General features: G+C 43.0%; 1 protein-coding gene across 2 annotated transcripts in view; it reads right to left on the reverse strand.

Moving 5' to 3' along the window:
- LOC139634111 (protein shisa-7-like) overlaps window positions 1-5,749 on the reverse strand; it is a 38,722-nt gene extending 32,973 nt beyond the window's left edge. Inside the window, exons 1-2 of one of the 2 annotated variants that reach the window (XM_071500373.1) lie at window positions 5,140-5,749; window positions 4,755-4,831 (exon numbers count right to left, since the gene is read on the reverse strand). The gene's annotated coding sequence lies outside the window, so the exon portion shown is untranslated. The remainder of the gene's footprint in view (window positions 1-4,754; window positions 4,832-5,139) is intronic. The other variant, XM_071500375.1, reaches the window with a different exon arrangement.
- Between the last annotated feature and the right edge of the window lie 251 nt (window positions 5,750-6,000).

Genomic DNA, 6,000 nt, shown 5'->3' on the forward strand with positions numbered 1-6,000 from the left:
TTCATGCAGGAGAAATTTAAAGGTCCCATATAGTATAAAGGTAGATGTTCATGTGTTTCTTATTATAAAGCAGGTCTAGGTTCTATATTAATACTGTGAAAGTATCAAAGCCTCAGTCCACAGAGAAATGCACACAGCCTGTATTCAGACACTGAGCCTTAAAACCAGCCGTCAGGACTTCTGGAACTTTGTGATGTCACTATACAGTCACCACTCTCAGCCCTGCCCCAAGCCCCGCCCACCTGGACCCACCATCCAACCTTGCAGGATATGGTTTCTCTGAGTGTTTACCTGAAATCTGATATATTTTCATTTAATCACTCAGAAAACAGTCAGCCAATCAGAAGAGAGCCTCAGAGCCTGGGATGGTTTTTGGTGCTTACAGCCACAAATATATCTTCTCATGGATTTCAACACTTCAAATAAAACAGAGGAACAGTGTAAAATATCTGACTTTAACCAAAAAATCCATGACATCAGTAATCTGATATACTTGGCACATGGCCCAGACCTACTGCCATCTAACTGTGATTTATTATATCGGAGACAGTTTCTTTCATTCACAGAAAACTTTAGGAGCCAATGGCACAAGGGCAATGCGCCAGATTAAAACTAGGTCTACACAGCTGAGACGTTCATGGAGAAAAAGCTTCTTTTTCATTCACGAGTGAGGTCATCCAAAAATACAAACTAACAGTCACTTAAATTCCAAGAAGTGAAGCAGGAAAAGTGTGAATAATAGGCTATGGTCTACTTGTCTTTGCAAAAGGGATGTGATTGACTCTAAATAGCTTCCAGTCCTGTCATGCAGGCTCAGAGTCTGCTCCAGTATCACTGACTATATTCCCAACTGACCTGGGAACAGCCAACATTGAGCCCAACCAGGTCAGTCACATGTCACCATTTAAACTGGAACTTTTAATAAAAGACGTCTGCTAGACGACAAATGGGTCATTCCGAAATTAGACATATAACATTTATCACTTTACTTTTAGTCCCTCTGTCCATCATTTAGAGGCAGAACTCAAACTAAAGGCTGTGACAGTGTGGATAGATAATGACTGATGATGCTGTAATAATATATAATATGTCTTCAGGAGAAGTTATAACTGTTGTTATGTTCAGTGCATTAATAAACGCTGATAATGTTGTTATAGCTGCTTTACAACTACATCATCTTGTGTTAAAAATCATTTACTGAATGTCTGTATCATTTTTGGGGATCAAACTAAAGTGTTGCCAACCTTATTTTCACTTATTTCTTTGATAAAACAATGACTGGTGCGGATTTATATCGTATAACTTTTAAAGGAAGCGGGTGACACTGGAGAACAGTCAGGGGTCTGGCATGAGTGTGCTGCTTCTCAGAGATCATCATCTAAAAAACACACCCACAGATGTTAAATCAAGGTTTTTCAACACCTGTAAACGGGCAAATTACATTTCTCACTCATGTCAATGATGCAGTGGAGGAGTTCCAGGGAGAGGAGTCACTGTACAGTACAAACACAATAGTGTTTGTTCCTGAAGGTTGTTGTGCGCAGAGGATACATCAGCCATTTCTACCCACTCCCCCAGTGAGGACATGAATACCTAAGAGTCTCCACAAGCTGCTGGTAGAATCCCCCAACATCCGGGGGCGCATACAAGGCCGTTTGTCTACATACGAAGCCCATTTCCAGCTTGTTCTCTGGGGGAAGCTGAAAGCCTGACCACCACCTATCACATTAATCACAGCTGACTCATAAAACAACCATGATGGATGGTGAGGCCGCAGACGATCCACCTCCTCCACCACATCAGGAGTGAGCACAACCACAAATGAGCTAAAGTCGCTCATTATACTACAAGGGACAGTAGCTTCAAAACACCGTCTACGCTGCCTTTTAAGACACAAACTCTGCACCTGAGGGGAGCATCACCCAAAATACTCCACAATTTGAGGAACAACCTCCCTCTGATACTCTGACACTGTTATATCATCCGCCTGTGATGTGCAATGCTTTTGTCATCAACTTGCCGCACCGACTTTCTCGTCCGCTTCCACTTCAGTCAGTGGTTCCCTGCGTTTTCCCAGAATGCCTGTCAACAGCCCCCAGAGAGTGGGCGTGAACTTGTTGATTTCACTCAAAGGTAGGCGTACACAGGCATACAAACAGCTTCAAAGTGTGATCATTCAGCTGTAGGGTTATACGCATCTATAATCGCAGCTATGCCCCTTACTCAAACACAACATGTGCTGTGGCTGCACTGCAGTCTGGTCTATGGAGGCTGCTGTGGGTGTACAGTGCGCTCTCTCTCTCTCTCTCTCTCTCTCTCTCTCTCTGTCTCTCTCTCTCTCTCTCCCTCTTGTGTAAAGGATTTTTAGCCTCATGCTCATGTTAAATGTTTAAATGCTCTCAGAAGATGCCTCTGCTCTTCAAATCTGAGGAACTGACACTGAAATATTTCACTTACAGCTAATTCTTAAATCGATGAACTGACTACTTGACAGAATATGACCAAACAATTAATCTACTAATAGAAAAAAACAATTCCTGGATTCATCAATAATGAAAATTATTGTTAGCTGCAGCCGTACTGTGTTTTATATAATTCTAAAGCAAATGTCTTCATGTTTTAAAATGTCCGTTCAAAACAAAACAATTTTAAGACATCACCGTGGGCATTTTTCACCATATTCGCCATTTTTAAGTCATTAATTGTAAAAATAATCAAAAGATGAACGTCATCTTTAAGTGGCTCCCGTTTGCAGTAGAACACCATCTGCATTGAGGATCTGGCGTAGGTTTTTCCACCACATGCCCTTCCTGATGGAACCCTGGGTTCCAGGAGCCGGGGATCAAACCGCCAACCCGGGGATCAGCCAACCTGCTCCACCTGAGCCACAACTCGCCGCGTCAACAGATGAGTCAACAGTAAAATTTCTTTCCTGCTACCAAACTCCAGAGAGATGGCTACAAATATCTGGATGTAATGTAAAAAAGTTATGTGATCCATGTTGACAGTGCTGAAACAATCGGTTTATTAATAAATTATTTTGATCATCAATTAATCATTTAAGTCTTTTAAGCAAAGAATTCCAAATACTCTGTGGTTCCAGCTCCTCAAACATGATGATTAGCTGCTTTTCTCTCTTTAATATCATTGAAAATCTAATATTTTGGGGTTTTGGACAGTTGATCATAAAAAACAGGGATTTAAAATTGTCACTCTGGGCTCTGGGAAACCGCAACAACCATTTTCTTCAATTTACTAACATTTAAATGATAGATTAAATGATGAATTTCTTAACGAAAAAAGTAATCAGATAAATCAATAATGAAAACAGTCATTAGCTCTAATCTAACATTAGAGTCTAAAACACTTCCTGCTGCCAAACCTCTCTGAGACTTCTCAGAATATCTGGATGTGATATCAAGAGGCTGCAACATTCATGTTTAATCAAGTGTTGATCAAAAGACAATTAAAAGCCTGATGTTTTGATTGTCAATTCATTGTTTAGGTCATTTAATAAGTAAAGATGCTAAATATTTGCTGCTTCCAGCTTTTAATAGGTGATGCATTTCAGCCTCTCTCTGTTTTACATGATTTCAAATAGATTTTCTTTGGGTTTTAAATTTTCTGAGGACATCGATGTGAAGACACCACCTCGGGCTCTGGCCGTTTTTCTCTATTACCAACATTTTACTGACTAAAAATGAATTGACAGATTAAGAAGAATAAGATTAAGAAAATAATCATTCGTCGCACTCGTTCACAGTGTGGCTGTTCAATATCTGGTTGTGATGTTTAGATGTTAAATCATCTATGTTTATTTACAGTAATACAGTAATAAAAAAACAGAGCTCACCCTGAGCAGGGTGCATTGCCCAAAGCTGTTTTCACAGATTTTGTGTTTCAGGTCATATTTTTATTTAAAGTCTCAATTAGTCACTTTGCTGCAGGTGAAGTATCACAGCAAACTTTCCTCTGTGCCAGAAAGGCTGAATCTAAGTGTGTCAGTCATGGAGGACGGGAAGCACTTCTCTAATACCCTCACTTCAGTACCCCGCTGAGGCAGGTGTAGGTGTGCAGCGCTGAAAACCCTGGTTAAAACACATCCTCAACCACACATGGCCCTGCAACCATATGCAAGGTGATATCATCCACAAACACGCACCTACACAGACGCCTACACACATGCTTTCCCAAACACGCACTCACATGCACACACACAAATTCACACAGTAAGTTAGGTAAGGCTAGCCAGCACCTGTGAGCCCATGAGGCAGCAGTGCAGAGGGGAGCAGTTAGTTTTGCAGTGTTTCTGCATTAGCATGATGCATTAGCATTCATGAGGCATTTATGCTCACGCTGGAGCCAGTCATGGCACTTGTGTATGTGTGTGTGCGTGTGTGTGTTTGTGCATGTGCATGATCTGTCTTTTTTATGCATGACTGTGTGTGTGGCACATGCAGACACACACTCGCACACATGTGCATGCAAAAACACACAATTATTGCCATCTTCTGAAGCTGCTAGGTGACTCCATGTGCGACTGCTGCTGCTGCTGCTGCTGCTGCATTCAGGGCATCACAGTGTGAGACACAAAATGGGAGGGTTTTGTTGCATTATGCCGAGGCGTTACTGTATTGTATGTATGCATTGAAGGCAGCAGATGAGAGCACAAGCCTCATGATTTCAGAAAAAGCCTGTCTGACACACTGCAGCAGCACAACAACAGATAACACGACGGCAGCAAAAATAAATACCTGTTATTTCCTTTACGCAGGGGCTCCACAGAGAGGATGCTGATCCTATAGATGCGGCACCCGTCACCATTTTCCCCCTTTGAGGAGAAGAAAACAGTGCATCGTATGAATTTAACTAAAAAGCAGTTTTTTTTCCTCCCTAATGAAATAAAAACGACAAAGCGCGAACACTGCAGCGCAACAGCCTCCCTGCACCTGGAGACGAGCTCGCTCTATTCGCCGGTGTTAACACGTTGAAGAGCCCCGGGGCAACTACGACACTCACGGACCCGTTTTCCTCTTTAACCGATGAGACGGGCTTTGAACTTCCGCAGGGTTAAAACAACAACACGATATACCACATCTCTGAAACAGGTAGGGCTCAGTGAGGGAGATTTTTATTTACCTTTTCTCTTGTTTACCGCCTTGGTTTGGATCCTGTTGTGAAAGAAAACGTGTCACCTACATTTTTCATTGTAATTCCCGGGTCTGGAGGAGAACTGATCCGCCGCAGTGGCGCCGCTGTTCCCAACAACAGAAATAATACAAAAATGAAATTACACAAAGAAAGCGTGTAGAAGCAGCGAGAGACGCGTTTTGAAGAATAAAGTCGCGGTATTTCGGTGTCGTCGTTGCGGTGAGTGTCTCGGCGCTCCCCCGGTGATGCTCACAGCCTCCGCGTCCGGTAGCGTCGCTCCCGGTCTGCCGCTCCAGCAGACGCCGCTCCCGCTGAGGTCCGCGGCCGACTCCCTGATTGGACAAATGGCACTTGCCCACGTTTGCGTTCCTCAAGTACAGGAAATGATCAGCCAATGGTGGAGCGGCTGGTTCCCAGCTTCACATCTGATTGGCTGAGTCGCAGTTCGAAGCCGTTGGTAAATTCCCGATAAACGCGCACCTGTGACAGTTGACTGTGACAGTCAATGTGAATATTAATGCGCCGACCGTTAATCTAGTTCTATATTCATGCGCCGACCGTTAATCTGGTTCGGTATTAATGCGCCCACTGTTAATCTAGTTCTATATTCATGCGATGACCGTTAATCTGGTTCAGTATTAATGCGCCGACCGTTAATCTAGTTCTATATTCATGCGCTGACCGTTAATCTGGTTCGGTATTAATGCGCCGACCGTTAATCTGGTTCGGTATTAATGCGCCCACTGTTAATCTAGTTCTATATTCATGCGCTGACCGTTAATCTGGTTCAGTATTAATGCGCCGACCGTTAATCTGGTTCTATATTCATGCGCTGACCGTTAATCCAGT

The sequence above is a fragment of the Trachinotus anak genome, unplaced genomic scaffold (genome assembly GCF_046630095.1).
Source record: "Trachinotus anak isolate AG129_WGS33_773 ecotype Australia unplaced genomic scaffold, CSIRO_AGI_Tana_v1 ptg000016l, whole genome shotgun sequence".
In the NCBI taxonomy this organism is placed as follows: domain Eukaryota; kingdom Metazoa; phylum Chordata; class Actinopteri; order Carangiformes; family Carangidae; genus Trachinotus; species Trachinotus anak.